Source organism: Equus przewalskii, chromosome 7 (genome assembly GCF_037783145.1).
Source record: "Equus przewalskii isolate Varuska chromosome 7, EquPr2, whole genome shotgun sequence".
In the NCBI taxonomy this organism is placed as follows: Eukaryota; Metazoa; Chordata; class Mammalia; order Perissodactyla; family Equidae; genus Equus; species Equus przewalskii.
In genome coordinates this window covers 23976278-23992460 of record NC_091837.1, presented here as the reverse complement: position 1 = coordinate 23992460, position 16183 = coordinate 23976278, and the positions used below count along the sequence as shown (strand labels likewise).

Below are 16183 nucleotides of genomic sequence, written 5' to 3'. Positions count from 1 at the left end.
GACCTCAGATTCGTTAAGCAGTTGCTCCCAACTCTCTCTTTCCCTAGTTCCCGGCAACCACTAAGCTACCTTCTGTCTCTATGGATTGACCTATTCTGAACATTTCATATCAATGGAATCATATGTGGCCTTTTGTGTCTGGCCTCTTTCACTCAATCTATTGTTTTTGAGGTTCATCCAGTTTATAGTATGTATCAGTACTTTTTTTTTTGGTGAGGAAGATTGCCGCTGAGCTAACATCTGTGCTACTCTTCCTCTATTTTATTTTTAATTAAAAAACTTTTTTTTGCTTTTTCTTCCCCAATCCCCCAATACATAGTTGTATATTTTTTTAGTTGTGGGTCCTTCTAGTTGTGGCACGTAGGAATGCTGCCTCAGCGTGACCTGACAAGTGGTGCCATGTCCACACCCAGGATCCGAACCAGCAAAACCCCGGGCCGCCAAAGCAGAGAGTGCGAACTTCACCACTCTCGGCCACAGGGCTGGCCCCTCTTCCTCTATTTTATATGTGGGACATGGCTTGATGAGTGGTGTGTAGGTCCATGCCCAGGATCTGAACCCACTAACCCTGGGCCACTGAAGCAGAGCACGTGAACTTAACCACCAGGCGAACACCACCAGGCCGGCCCCCAGTACTTAATTTTTAAAAAATTTTGGCTGAATAATATTTCATTGTATGGATATATCACATTTGGTTTATCCATTCATCTGTTGATGAACATTTGGCTTGTTTCCACCTTTTGGCCATTGTGAATAGTGCTGCTGTGAACATGTATATACATGTATTTGTTTGAGTCTGCTTGATTTTAGCTGAAGATAGAATCAACTTTTCATGCACTCAACAAATATTTATTGAATTAGATCAGAACTGCTGCATCAACCACTGATTCTGCAAATGTTTTGCTTTACCGATAAAAGTCACAGAATCCTAAAAATGTTTGTGGTAGGAACTTTGTAAGGCATCTTGTTCAACCCCCTCATCATGAAACTACACGCACTCAAAGCACTAGTCTATTTAGAAGGCCCCAAACACAGTTTGCGTCCTGATGTGTGGTGCACTGATACTGTTCTTTGTTAACGGAATGTGTACAATACATCTTTTGTTGTCACAAGATGGTTCTTCTTGAGAAGTGATTGTATGAATTTAAATTTACTAGCTTGTCCTTCTTCCATTGTTTCGTTTTTTGAAAAATTCCGTGAAACCACCACCATCAGCACTGTTTGTATAAACTAGATATGGCAGACAGTCTTCACTGGTTTCAGTGATAAAATTAATTTTTGGCCCAAAATAGTCTGAATGCTTCATCAAGTGTTGTGGGATTTATTTTTTGGTTTCCTTTCTTTGCAGTTAAAGACACTGTCTTGCTCTGGATCAGTCACTTTTTGATTAAATGAACCAGCACTAGTTCCTTACCTTTGCAAGGAAATGTTAACATTTCCTAAAACATCAGTTAACAGGCTTTATAAATCTCTCCCTCAATTTTTAGCAGAGCTGAATGAAATTGACAAGGGGTGTGGTCTGGTGATTTCCACTGGTTATATCCACCACATTATATCCATTGTGAGTATAAAACCAGTGGAACTCGTGGAACAATGATTATCCACCTTGCTTTAGTAAACCAGATAGCAGTAAAAGTCAGGGAAGGAAGACAGGGACTTGATCTTCACTGCTCTACCCCCAATACCTGGAACAGCGCCTAGGACACAGTAGGGGTTCAGGAAACATTTGTTGGATGAGTGAATGAAATTAATTTGATTCTGGTTTCTGAAACAACGCTAGTAATAGCAGATGTAATTTAAAAGATAGCATAGTGAAAGTGAATTCCTATATCTTCTTTATAAAGACTATTTTAATCATGGACTCTCTTAGGAGTTACATTTTTAATTGTTACCTACCTATCATGGTTCAGGAACTTACAAAAAAGAAAAAAGAAAAACAAAAAAATGTACTTTTAAAGAGTATTCTTGTTATGACAGCTTTGGTTTCATTTTCTATTTTAAAAGCTCTATAAATCCTCACATCTTCATAGCAGTTTACAAAGTACTCTCCAATCACTATTTCATACTGAATGTTGTTTTTGAATGGCAATAAGAATTATTAGTTCCTTCGTGGATGTGCGGGATTATAACTGTTTTGTTTTTTTCATTTTGCTTGCTGTAATTTTATGTAATGAACGTCTATTGTTCTTTAAAAAAAAAGACAAAATACTGGAAAAAGTCCCCAGTTACTTAGAACCCAAAGTCTCAGATTCTGTCCATTTTAAAAGTAATCTACTGCGGACCAAGCATTATTCTTGGGATGCAGTTAGAGTGATGAATGAGTCAACAATCCTTGCTCTCTTGGAATCTACGTTCTAGTAGAGGTGGAGGAAGGCCACTAATAAAATAATAAACCTGCTGTATTGCAGAACACTGTCACGGAAAGAATTAATGCTAAAGAGCTGTGTAGAAACAAACCATGAGCATCTATCTCTTTACAGAGAATATTCTCTACTCATTTTGTTTGAGGACCTTAAATATCTTTTTTTTAAGAAATCAAAGTAATTCATTCACATGGTTTTAAAAAATAAAGTACAACAGGGTTCATAATGAAAAGCAACACTGTTCTGCCCTCCCCCCAACCCTGTTCCCCAGAGACCACTAATTTTTTGCTTTTAGTTCTTCTGGTGGTAACTTACATATCTCTAAAAATACACTTACATTGCTATTTATTTATCATCTGTAGACATTATATATTGAGTTTCTGTTATAACCAAAGCACCGCCATCTCTCCCCTCAACACAGTCCTACCACTCTTTGTAGTTATCTCTGGTTACATTAATGATACAATTAAACCTTTATTTTGTGCTCCAGCAAAAAAACCCCAGGTATTTACCAACTTCCCCACTTTGTAAAATGAAGATCTGGGAGCTCTTACCTGGCTTTCTACTTCTGCCATCTTCCAAGGTCTTGTCAATCGAACTGTTCTAATACTTTTACAGAGGACATGCATTTTAAAAAGCTCAGTGGCTCAATCTAAAAACAGAATGTAAACGCTTATTTTGAAGCAGGACTGTGAACAACTTCTTTAGTCCTGACACTGGCCACACTGAGCACAGTCAATGCCCTGATAGTAGGGCTGGGACTAGGCCTTGGTCACAAAATTGAAGGGGGTGCTAAAAACTCAGTAGTCAGGAGAAATAATATTTTAATGCAATCTTAAAAAAATCAAAATAAATCGCAAAAAAATCCATGAACAAAATGTCAGCATTTTAAAATAAAGACAGGCTCAGCAGAATGAGTAGAAAAAACAGAAGTATTCATAGTGGCACCCCACCGCTAACAGTGGTCTTTGCCTTATTCTACAGCATCTATGATTATGTAGGTTGCTTATTAGAGCTGAAAGTGCTCAGATGAGGGGGTGAGGTGTGCCTTTCAGATTAGGAACATGAATACTGGATTTCAAGGGTGCCACCACCACACTGACCTTGCAGCTTGCAAATCACATAGATGCTGAATTAGGAAATAGAATTTTTTGTGATTTAAAAGTGAATCGAGGGGCGGGGCCAACAGATAAATTCACTTTGTTTAAAACTTCTGCATTTCCAGTGTAGTTCCCTCCCCCCTGCTCTGTGCAGCCTGTTACTCCAGGCAGCACGGTGCTTTGAATAAAGGTCAGCAAGGGGGTCACCCTCCTGATTATTCTCTTCTACCGGGAGAGGAGGAGGAAGACCCCCGCCCTCTTATCCACCACTGAGTCGCCGCAAGATCCTGGGCTTCCCTGACAGCTGCAAATTCCTCCCAGAAGCTGCCAAGCTTCTGTGGTTGCCATGGTCCATGGGAGTGAAATGCTGGCCGGCCTCTGCTGCAGCAGCCCTGAGCAGGCTGTTGCTGCCTCCTCGCCAGTCCTTTTCAACAGCTTCTAAAGGAGATCCCATGGGGAGGAGGCAGGACGGGACATTAACCAGGGCTTCAGTCCAAGCGGCTGGGGCGAATGAAAGAGGCTTTTCTCAAACTAACGTAGCAAGTGCTGGGCTTGTTTAAAGGGCTTTTTAACCCTCGGTCTTTCCCTGGAGGGAAAGGGACGGTAGAGACGGTCCTTGCCGAGCTTCACTTGCTGTAGGCAGCTCCCTTCAGCTTTTTTCCCGGGGATTCCTCACCCTGGGTCTTTCCCTGGAGGGAGAGGAGGGCAGAGATGATGCTCCTAAACTTAACCTGCGGTGGGCAGCTCCTCCTAGCTTGATTCAAAGGATTTCTCACCCTGGGTCTGGCAAAAAAAAAAAAAAAAAAAAAATCAACCGCAAACAGGCTGTGGTCCAGACTAAATGCAGCTATCGGGTGTGACTTGCAAATTCTGGGAACACTTAGAGAAAACCGGGAACTAACAGAAATGATGAGAAGCCCCTCAGTCCAGGCCTCTGGGGTTTCCCTCCCACCTTCCTCCCCCTCCCGGTCCTCGTTGGGATCTGAGGGCGGGGCGGCGGGGTCGCCGGGGGTCTGGGGCTCGCCTCCCCGGCAGCGGCGGGGGCAGACAAAGAGGCGGCGGCGGGGGCTCGGGCTCGGGCTCGGGGCCGGGCGGGCGCGGCGGCCGAGCGCGCGGGGAGGGGCCGCCGCGGCGTCTTCTCCCGGCGGCGCGCGCCCGCCCGGCCCCGCGGCGGCGGCGGCGGCGGCGGCGGCGCGTCACGCTCTCCCCCGCCCGAGCCGACAAGCCGGGAGGCGGGAGGCGGCGGCCGCGCGGCTGCTGCTGCTGCAGTGGGGCAGGTGGCGGCGGCTGGCGGCTGGCGGCGACCGAGGCGGCGGCGCGGCGAGCGGTGAGCGGGGCGCAGGGCGCGGGGGGCGGCGCGGCCCTCTTCCCTTCCCTTCCCCGACCCCTCCGCACCGCTCCCTCCAGCCTGCCGGGCCCGCTCCTGCCCGCCCGGCTCGGGGCTCGGGGCTCGGGGCCGGGGTCGGGCCCGCCGTCCGGCAGGGGCCGTCCCCGAGGGCCCCCGGGAGCCCCGGGTGGGTGGGCCCGGAGGCCGGGGTCCCTGGGCTGCCCTCGTCGGAGCCGGGAAAGTGGCCGGCCCTGTCAGCGCCGAGCCCGGCCTTCCCTTTCTCCGCCCGCCTCAAGATGGAGCGTGGACTCCGTGCCCTGCGCCGCCCCAGGCGCCGCTCCCTCCTTACCCCCGCCCCCCCCCCCCCCGCTCCGCCCGGCCCCGGGGGGCCTGGGGTCGCCGGACCCCCGGGAGGCCGAGGCCCGGCAGGACCTGTTGCCCCGGGCGCCGCCGCCCGGTCACCTGAGCATTCCGCGGGCGGGCGTGGAGGGCACCGTGGCCGTGGCCTCCGCGGGGCGCCGGCCGGCGGGCTGGCCCCGGCTGGCCTCGGGCCTGGCCTGGCCGTGGCTTTTGTCCCCCCCCCCCCCCCGAGTGGGGCTGTGATTCTCGGAGCGGGGGGATGACAGGAGGTGACAAGATTTGGGAGATAGTAGCGCTGCCCCGTCGCCCGAACCTTGTGCCTCGGCAGGGGATTGGCTCGGAAGGCAGATGACACTTGTTCGGAGGTCATTCTACAGGCAGAGCCTTCGGATGCCGGTCGCTGGGAGGTCCTGGGCGGCGGGCCCCGGCTTGTGATGGGGGGCAAACCCGGAACTCGGCCGTTTCTCCACTTCATGTGGTTTTTCCATCTGGCAGGACCCGAGCACCGCCCCCTCCTCCCTTCACAGCCCCTCCTCTTCGGTGGGAAGAAATTACACGTTAAGTCTGAAGTCTGTAATCGTTTGATACTTGTTTTTAGCAAAACTTGGGGGCCAATTACTGTATTTAGAAAGGACAGTGGGGAAAATTCTGTATTTTTTTTTTTTGATTCAGCAACCTTGCCTTGTTCCTGTTTTAGATTAGGACAGTGCCTGGCCGGTAGGCTCAGTAGGAGTGTTGCTGCTGCTGCTGTTATGGTTATCATTCTGGTTGGTGTCACCCTTTTATTATTATTACTTACAGTATCTGTACCAAATGTGTTTGACTTTTGGCTTTAATGATAACCTTTTGTAAGAAACCTCAAGTATGTTGCTCCCCAGCCTTGGGGCAGTTTTTCTCTGGAAATAATGCCATTAACATTTATTGAGAGCTTCCTATGGTCAGGCTCTGGGCAAGTCTTTTATGTGTTTTATCTCATTAATCAGTGTAACCCAGTGCTGGCGCTATCATTATCCCCATTTTACAGAGGAGGCGTAGAAAGGTCAAGTTCCTTGCCCAGGGTCACATAGCTAGTAAGTGGTGTCAGGATTTGGGCTCAGCTATTCTGACTCCACGTGCTTGGTTATTAAATTAGGATGGAGGATCTCTGGCAAGGAGCAAAGCTGGCCTTTATTAAAGCAAAGGAAGTGGGTGCTTGCTTGGCCAAGGCCTTGTGCTGGGTTTTTGAGGTTCAGAGAAAGTAGTAAGGTACGTCTCAGGCCTCCCGCTAGGCCTAGTTCGGAAGGGTAAAAAACTGAAACTGAGTAGGCCCTTGCGAGATACTCTGTCTGAAGATAAAGATCCTGCCCTTCCCTACTTTTTTCAGCAATTGCTTAAGTTCCTACTTGTGCTTGAGCACAACATAAGCCGATCTGTTTTCTGTTCTTTAGGAGTTTGGTGCTCTTCTTACTTATTCTAAATAAAATTTTTTTTACTCAATGTGTAACATTGAGTCTCTCACACCCCATATGACCCATCAATGCCTATGAACTTAACTCAGGAATGTTTGACTCTCGCTTCTTAAGTGCTGTCTCTTTTGGGATTCTAAGCCCAATAGATGGTATATGAGAGATAAATTTGTCCTCTTATACTCCATGCAAAGGTAGGCACCTAAATGTATATATATAGACATATAGATATGTTCTATATATAGATACATTTATATTCTGGGGGTATATATGGCAAGGACCTTGTATTTCACTTTATAGCATCCTCTGTAGGATTCTGCAGAGTCCCATGTGTTTGGTAAATATGTATTATTTAGTTAATTGAAAATATGTGGTCCATTAGTTTCAAGACTGGTTTTATAGAAGACAAAGCTAAATAAAAAAACAGAAGGTAGTTTAGTAAAGTCACAGAGAGATGGCTTAATATTTGTTAACACTAAAAGAACACTTTGTCTATACAATGTTAACTGAAATGAGACTTTTAACCTCATATAACTTTCTACTTTATCCCAATTAGCTTCTTTCCTCCTTTCCTTGTACAAATGAGGTGGGAGGTGGAGTGTGTTTTTCTGATGTACAGAATGGACAGTGTTTATTAGTCAGGGCAAGCCTGTAGTTGTCCTTTATAGTAGTATTTTTGAAGTGTTGTGATAGTTTCCCTAAAGGCAGCTTGTGGGGCTAATGTGTACCTATCTGTGGGCTGTAATTAGGTCTCATTTAGTATTCATTCAACAGATATTGAGCACCTACTGTGTGCCAGGTGCCATCTGGATGCTGGTGATACAGCAGTGAATAAAACAGACAGAAATCCCTGCTCTCTTGGAACTCCCCTTTGAGTAGGGGAGGCAGACAATACTCATATTAGTAAAATGCATAGTATGTTGGGAAGTGATACGTGGTAAGAAAAAAAAATCAGGGAAGGGGGAATATGAAGTTTTGGGGACAAGAGTTAGGGTAATGGAAATCTTAGGGTGGCAAGAGGAGATCTCGCTGAGAACCTGACTTTTGAGTAGAGACCTAGAGGAGGTGAGGGAATGTAGATCCCAGAGGGAAAAGCATCCTAGGAAGAGGGAACAGCAAGTGCAAAGGTCCTGAGGTGGAAGCTTGGGAGAGGGCAGATAATTTAAGGCCATATAGGTTGTAGTCCTTAAAACATTTATTAAAATATTTTAAAATAATGAAAGATATGGAATAATTTTATACCATGTTATTAGTGATTTTGATGAAGAAAAAGTTAAAGATGGGGGAACTGAGCCTCACTTACTTGCCTAAAAGACTGCACAGCCAGTGAATACATAGCTAGAAATTGAACCCTAGTTTATGTTATATTAGGCAATGCACAGAATCTGTTGGCAGTGCAACCTTAAGAAAGTGGCTGGCAGGAAGGCCAGAGCGGTGCTTGATGTTCAGACTTGCTGTTGAGTGTAGAGTGTGCTTTTCCTATTTGTATGCAGGCTCTTTGCTCAACCTTGGGAGGCCTTGTAACTGACATTTGCATGTACAGTATAGCTTTTTCCTGGAATTGTGCTCCTGGCAGCAAAGACTTCCTTTTTAGTCTTAAAAGTTTCATGGTTATGGGGCTGGCCTGGTGGTGGTGCATCAGTTAAGTCCACAGGTTCCGTTTCTCGGCAGCCCGGGGTTCGCTGGTTCGGATCCTGGGTGCGGACATGACACCGCTTGGCAAAAGCCATGCTGTGGTAGGCGTCCCATGTATAAAAGAAGAGGAAGATGGGCATGGATGTTAGCTCAGGGCCAGGCTTCTGCAGCAAAAAGAGGAGGATTGGCAGTCGTTAGCTCAGGGCTAATCTTCCTCAAAAAATAAAGTTTCATTGTTTAAAATTTATGTTTCATATAAACCTTTATGTAAGTCTCTTGGATCTTAATTCAAAAGCAGTGTCAGTATTACCCCGGATATGATTTTTTTTGATAACTATTTAGGGGAACTTTAAACTATCATAGTATCTTAAATATTTTTAATATACGTGTTGCATGTTTTCCATGTAGATGGAACTCAAAGAATCCATATGCTTTAAATTAGCATTTGAGTTACAGTGCACTTTTAAGGGACAACGTGTTGACTGATGATCCCATACAAGAATCTCAAGTAAGAGTGACTTCTCTTCAGATTTCAATGAGGGGAACAGAGGAGGCCTTTTTACTTTTTTGGGTAGGTTGGCAGACTGTAATTAACCAACCTTGAATTTGGCTAGGACATCTGGGTTAATATCCTGGCCCTGGCACCAAGTACCAAGGAATCTTGGCCACAATTAGTAAGGAGCTTTTTTTTTTTTTTTTAATCTCCATCTGGCACTTCCAGAAGGACAGATTCCGCTAGCACTAACTCAGTGGGTGGGTCTGTTTTTTAACTGTCGATCTTATTGTGGTTCAGCAACAAAATCTTAAAAGTACTCTTTGCAAAATCTTAGAAAAAAGGAAGTAGTCCTGTTAGAGAATCCTCTGGGGGATCTCTGGTACATCTTTCCCTGGGGAAATGATTCTCGTCTCCCTCTCCTCAGGGATGCTAATGACACTACAGACAGGCATTTTGCTGCCCTTGAGTTTTCTGTAAGCGTAAGGTCTAGTATACTTCCGACTTGAATTGAGTTGGTTTGATATTTGTGTTCTCCTTTGCTGACTTATGTCTAAGTATAGCTTGGATTAGATCCCAGTTTTAACTGCCCATTTTTTACACTTAAAATTGCCGAGTCCTTGATTTACTGGATCTTCTCTGAAGTTAAGGGCCTGAAGATCCAGATGTTCAGGACGTGCAAATCATCCAAAATTTGGGTTTGATGTATAAAGGGAAGGCAACTTGAATGCGTTTTTTCCCCCTGATTCTACAAATTCCTAGTCAAGTAGTGCATTGAAATATTTGGCATATTTTTCTCCCTCCCAGGAAATTTAAGAAATATTAGGAATATTGTCCTAAAGACCTTTTAATTAACTCTTTTGACTTCCTGCCTTCTCTCTTTAACTGATTTTCTCCTTAGAGTGAGTCTTATTGGAGACATTATCCTCTAATACCTTAAGGCAGGAAAGAACCTATTTAGACTTTTCTTTTGCAGACTAGAGAATAAATAACCTTTATAGGCAGCATAACTTTTTTACAGCCTCAGTGAAAGAAAACTTTTATCACTAAGTTTCTTTCACACATAGGTGACTAGGAAAAAGCATGTGTATCACATGAAACCATATTGCTAATTTCTGTTGTAAGGTGTCTGTGGCTTGCTTAGAATCTAGTATCAGAGTGAAATTTAGATTTTAGAAAATGTTTTCCAGTGAAGTTTTTTTTTTAGGTTTTCAGGCTTATATTTTCCTTATATACTAGTTTTACAGTGGCCCTTACATTTTAATAACGTATTTTCTCTTGTAATATGTGGGTTCAATGCATAAGGTATAAAACACACACATACAAAAACAGAAGAAAGCAAATTCGTAATCCTACTGTCCAGAGAAAATCATTTCATTATTTTAGAATATGACCTTCCAGTATTTTTTCTTTATACTTAAAAAGAATATTTATGTCTGGATCTATGTTTCTTTTCTTTTTTTTCTGAGGAAGATTCCCCCTGAGCTAACGTCTGTTGCCAGTCTTCCTCTTTTTTTGCTTGAGGAAGATTAGCCCTGAGCCGACATCTGCACCAGTCTTCTACTTTACATGTGGGTCACTGCCACAGCATTGCTGACAAGTGGTGTAGGTCTGTGCCTGGGATCTGAACCCGCGAACCTGGGCCACCAAGTGGAGTGTCCCAAACTTAACCACTATGCCACAGGGCTGGCCCCTATATTTCTAAGTAATTTAAAGTGTAATATGTTCAGTGGAAACAGTCTCAGCAAACCAACATGGGAAGTCAGAACCGGTATTAAGAAGTTTGAGGTCCTGAATTTGTTTCAGCCTCAGTTCTGTGAGTCTGTGAACTTGGGCAAATTGCTTAACCTCTCAATCTGCTTCTCGCTCTGTAAAATGGGGATGACACCTGCCCTTTCCACCCTATAGGGTTGCTGTATTGATGAAAAGAATTAGGCCTTGATGAGCTAGAGATCGCTGGATAACCTTGTCAGGTGGTAACAGTAGTGCAAAGGGAGTTTCTCAGCACTTTCAAATACCAAAGAGGCTGGGAAGACAGAGGCCAGTTGCCTGTGAGTCACCTGGTTTATTGTATCCATGCTTATAAATTTATAGTAAAGCTTTTCAGATGAATGTGACCAATAAAAAGTGTCTGGTGGGGTGGGAGAAAACCCCAAAGATGCCAGTTTATCAAACATTTGTTGAGTGCTGTGAAGACTCTGCTAGGTACAAGGAGCTCTCTGTCTCACCTTGTGAGACAACTACTCTAGGCAAGGTATAGGATAAAACGGAGGTGGGATGGGACCGTGGAAGAGATGAGTTTGTTTGGCTTGGGATGTGTGTTGGGGAGGGAATCAAAGAAAGCTTCCGAAGTACGAATTGGCACTTGTGTTTGGCATTGATGAAGAACTAGGGTTTGTAGGCAGGGACAGGTGAGGTGAGACTTTCCAGGCCAGCTTGAGCAAAGATACGAGATGTAAAAGTAGCGTGTTGAGATAATGGCAGATAGTCTGCTGTTCTGTAGTTTGAGGGCGGGTAACAGGAAATAAACTTGAGAAAAGACATTTGGGTTTATATCCAGGGGAGGCTTCCCTGCCCTGAGGAGGTCCCTCTGACTGGTCTTTAGCAGTTTATAATCGCTGAACTTTCTGCATGTCTTTTTTCTGATGTTTGGTCAAAAATATCTGGTTGTAGGTAGTAAACTGGAAAACTGCTGGGTATACGAATTCTCTTGTTTTACACAGAGTTATGCAGCCATCACCACAATCAGTTTTAGAATATTTTCTTCATACCGAAAAGAAACCTTCTACCCATTAGCAGTCACTCCTCATTTCCCCCTGACCCTCCCAGCCCTACTCTTTGTCTCTGTAAATCTGCCTGTTCCGGACGTTTCGTATAAATGGAATCAGAATATGACTGGCTTCTTTCACTTAGCAAAATGTTTTCAAGGTTCATCCATGTTGTAGCTTGTATCAATACTTCATTCTTTTTTTTTTTTGCTAGGAAAGATTTGCTCTGAGCTAACATCGGTTACCAATCTTCCTCCCCCTCCCCCAAAAGCCCCAGTACATAGTTGTATATTCTAGCTGTAAGTCCTTCTGGTTCTTCTATGTGAGCTGCCGCCACAGCCTGGCTACTGACAGATGAGCGGTGGTGTATTGCACCAGGAACTGAACCCCGGCTGCCAAAGTGGAGCACACTGAGCTTTAACCACTAGGCCATCAGGGCTGGCTCACTTTGTTCTTTTTTATTTTTTATTATAGTCCATTGTCTGGATATACCACATTTTGGCTATTCACCAGCTGGTGGACATTTGGGTTGTTTCCACTTTCACAGTGCTGCTATGAACATCTGGGTATTAGTTTTTGTGTGGACATACGTTTCCATTTATCTTGGGGTGTATATCTCAGTATGGAATTGCTGGATCATATGAGAACTCTACCTTTTGAGAAACTGCAAAACTGTTTTCTAAAGTGATTGTACCACCAGCAATGATTGAGGTTCCAGTTTTTCCATATCCTCACCAACACTTGTTGTTATCTCGATTTTTTATTAGTCATCCAAGTTGGGGTGAGGTGAGGTATCTTGTGATTTTAATTTGCATTTTCCCTATGGCTAGTGATGTTGAGCACATTTTTGTGTACTTAGTGGCCATTTGTATAGCTTCTTCGGAGAATGTATCAATTATCTTTTTATTTTTTGCCTTCAAAAATTTATTAAGTATAAAAGCAAAGTGCAGAACAATAGTATGCTACCATTTAGGATAAAAAGGATGTACAAAAGAATACCAATTATCTTTCACTTGCTTTTATTATGGTAAAATACACATATAAAAATTACCATCTTAACCATTTTTAAGTGGCATTAAGTACATTCATATTGTTTTGCAACCATCCCTACCATCCATCTCCAGAGTTCTTTTCATCTTGCAAAACTGAAACTCTATTCCCATTAAACACTAATTCCCCAGTCCCTCTCTCCTTACACCTGGCAGCCACCATTCTACTTTCTGTCTCTATGATTTCGAGTACTCTTAGGCACCTCATATGAGTGGAACCATACAGCATTTGTCCTTTTGTGACTGGCTTATTTCATTTAGTGTGATGTCCTCAGGTTCATCCATGTTGTAGCATCTTTCAGAATTTCCTTCCTTTTAAAGGCTGAATAATACTCCGTTGTATGTGTATACCACATTTTGCTTACCCATTCATCTGTCAGTGGACACTTGGATTGCTTCCACGTTTTAGCTATGGCAAATAATGCTGCTATGAACATGGGTGTATAAATACCACTTTGAGATACTGCTTTCAGATATTTTGGGTATATGCCCAAAAGCAAAATTGCTAGATCCTATGGTAATTCTTTTTAATTTTTTGAGGAACTGCCATATGTTTTCCTCAGTGACTGTACCATTTTATAGTCCCACCAACAGTGCACCAGGGTTCCAGTTTCTCCACATCTCTGCCAACACTTGTTTTCTGTTTTTTTGATAGTAACCATACTAATGGGTATGAGGTTGTATCTCACTGTTTTTTTTTTTTTTAAGATTTTATTTTTCCTTTTTCTCCCCAAAGCACCCTGTACGTAGTTGTGTATTTTAGTTGTGAGTCCTTTAGTTGTGGCATGTGGAATGTCGCCTCAGCATGGCCTGACAAGCGGTGCCATGTCCGCACCCAGGATCCGAACCAGCAAAACCCTGGGCAGCTGAAGCGGAGCGCGAGAACTTAACCACTCGGCCTTGGGGCTGGCCCCTCTCCTGTGGTTATAATTTGCATTTTCCTAATGATTAGTGATGTTGAGCATCTTTTCATTCGCTTATTGGCCATTTGTACATCTTGAAGAAATGTCTATTTAAGTCCTTTACCAGTTTTGAATTGGGTTGTTTGTTTTTTTGTTGTTGAGTTTACCAATTATCTTTTAATTCATATATTCATCAAGCATTTATTGAGTGTGTACTGTAGGGGACAGTAGCACAGATGTTGGGGGTACAAAGTTGAGTAAAACAGGTACACGTTCTGCTCTTGGGGACCCCAGAGCTGTTAGCGGAAGTCAGGTTAAGAGCAAGAATTCCATCCTTTGCCTGACAGCAAATCCTGGCTCTGTTACTTTAGGAAGACCTTGCACAAACTGCTTCACTTTTGGAGTGCAGTTTTCTCATCTATAAATTGAGGATAATAGCTACTCTGTACAGTCATTGTGACAATTAAATGAATTAATGTGTGTAGACCCTAGTAAGCGTTAGTACTCTTTCCCTTCCCCTTCAGTCCCTTGTGTCTTCCTGACTTCCCATCGCTAAAGGAAGTTACGTTTCAGCACCTGAGTTTTCTCCTTTCATTTAAGTCAGAATGGGGGAAAAATCCACTTCTACTGGGAGGAGAAATGAAAACCTTTCTTCCTGCCATGTTTTGGAAAATTAATTTGAGTAGGAGTGCCTTGCCGTTACTGAACGGCATATTTTTAATGAACAGTTGTTGCTGAAGAACTTGTAATTTATGAAGAATTAAATATTCAGCATGGAAAAGCCACTCATGCTCCTCATGTCAGAACTTGTGCCTTGCCAAATTTCAGGTCCTGTCATGTGTTTGTCAGTTTTATTTCCCACTGTTTAATTAAAGGTGGAGTTTTTCTTTCTAAGGTCTAATAGAACTTGCTGTGTGTCTGTGTAGAAGATGACCTAAACAGGTGAAAAAGAACCAACAGTGACGTTGGGTGTTAAGATGCAAATGAAAACAATTCCTAGGCTCCGTTTATAGCACCTAGGCTCATTGTCCAGAAAACTCTCTTAGGGACCCTAAGTAAAATTAGTAAATGAGTAAAATTAGTAGGGGATATTTTCTCTTGAAATAGCCAGATATCCTTCAGTATTGTGAAAATAGAAATGTGGTTATTTTTTCTATTGGATCTAAAGACCTATAGCAAGTATTAAATTTGCTTATTTGCAAAGTAAAAACAAGAAGGCTTTTATAAAGAGAAAAAAACAGTAAGGAAGTAATTGATTCTTCTGTGAGTTATCTTCATGCCCTGTTCTCGTTCAGAGCAAACAGTTGGTGTGTGTTTGCTCTTAGTATGGGCAATGTCTGACTGTTTAAGGGCGAGCAACAATATGCCTGCTTTTATTCCTTTGTGAAGATTGTAAAGGGAAGCCAATTTTAACTTGCTTTGAGATTGACTCATTTATCTCGCTGCTGTATATTACAGATCAGAAACTTTTTTTCATCAGCATAGTTTAGGGTCAGGAGTCTTTAATCTGGAGATTAGAGTTTAAGTCCTAGGTTGTTAAGTAACTGTGACCTTAACGAGTGATTTCACTTTTCAGAATCAGTTTCCTCCGTGGTAAAATGAGTAAGTTGAACTAGATTGCTAAGGTCTCTTCTGATTTTAAAAGTTTATGATGCTATATTAAGCACATTTGCTCCTTTTTACATATTTTACATATTAGTATAATTGACTGCTGTCGACCTATTAAGTTCTTCTGGGATACTAACCAGGCCTAGTAATTTCAGTCCCTTTTAAGATCCATCTCTAAGCTGGTGGTATAAGAATCACAGGAATTTTGTAGAAACTTGTGTAAATGAGCAAAATAGCTCAAATTATTTGGCTTTCCATGTCCCCCTCATCTTTTTTTTTTTTTTAATTCTTTTGAAGATGGAGGAACTTTGGGAGGCTGCTTATTTTCTGCTTATCTAAGTAGCAGGAAGAAAATAAATCTTCACTCAAACTTAGTTGTACAAAGACATTCATAATTGCAGGCAGTTGCATCGTGGCACAGAGTTCTATCTTTTAAAAAAAGGTCTAATGTTCCAGCTCTCTTTGCCTTAGTTAGGTTTTGGCCTCCTCCCCCTCCTTTTTAAAATGGCTGTAGACTTTGAAACTCTGGGTACAGATTGTGTTCTGTACTATGTCATACATACTTTAAGTTTTAAAAGCATGTAATTTTCAAGCACAGAATAATTTTTCAAGGGGTTTTGTCTATCTATTGATACTCTGTTCTGACTTTGTTCAGCAACATCCTGAACTGAGTCTTCAATCACTTAAAATTCTACTTCTGACTTTGATGGAAAGATATTGTAAAACTTTCTGTTTACTTTCAGTATCTTACTGTATGATATTCTCAAACCAACACTTAGGGTTGGTAGACTGATTTTATAAATTGCTTTGTAAGGGCTCTACCAGTTAGAAGTGGGAAGTACAACTCCCTTGTAGCACCGTTTGAATTAAGGAGCCAGTTAATTTTCTGACCCTTACTGGCTTGTGTTAGTCCTTTAATGCCTAAATGGGCTTTTCACATTGATTCCCTTAAATAGTGACTACGCTATTTACTTACCTTTCATCTTTTGTACTTTATCCTTGCTAGAGATATGCAGTTTGTGTTTTTAATTCTTTGTGTTAATTTTAAAGCTGAGTCTGGCCTATTTAAAAAGTTATATCATATATTGTGTATGAAACATACATAAATGCTACTTATGTAGATAAATGTCAGT

General features: G+C 42.8%; 1 protein-coding gene and 1 long non-coding RNA gene across 27 annotated transcripts in view; one reads left to right on the top strand and one right to left on the bottom strand.

Moving 5' to 3' along the window:
• Positions 1-833: 833 nt before the first annotated feature.
• LOC139084756 (uncharacterized) lies at positions 834-5640 on the bottom strand. Its single transcript, XR_011542444.1, has 2 exons — positions 5464-5640; positions 834-4152 (listed from the first exon to the last, which is right to left on the bottom strand). It is a non-coding gene; the product is annotated as an uncharacterized lncRNA (long non-coding RNA).
• CLIP1 (CAP-Gly domain containing linker protein 1) overlaps positions 4589-16183 on the top strand; it is a 114251-nt gene continuing 102656 nt past the window's right edge. For 19 of the 26 annotated variants that reach the window (XM_070629121.1, XM_070629105.1, XM_070629097.1 and 16 more), the window contains exon 1: positions 4621-4790. The gene's annotated coding sequence lies outside the window, so the exon portion shown is untranslated. Of the gene's footprint in view, positions 4791-16183 lie in introns of all 26 variants that reach the window. The other 7 variants (XM_070629119.1, XM_070629110.1, XM_070629122.1 and 4 more) reach the window with 2 other exon arrangements.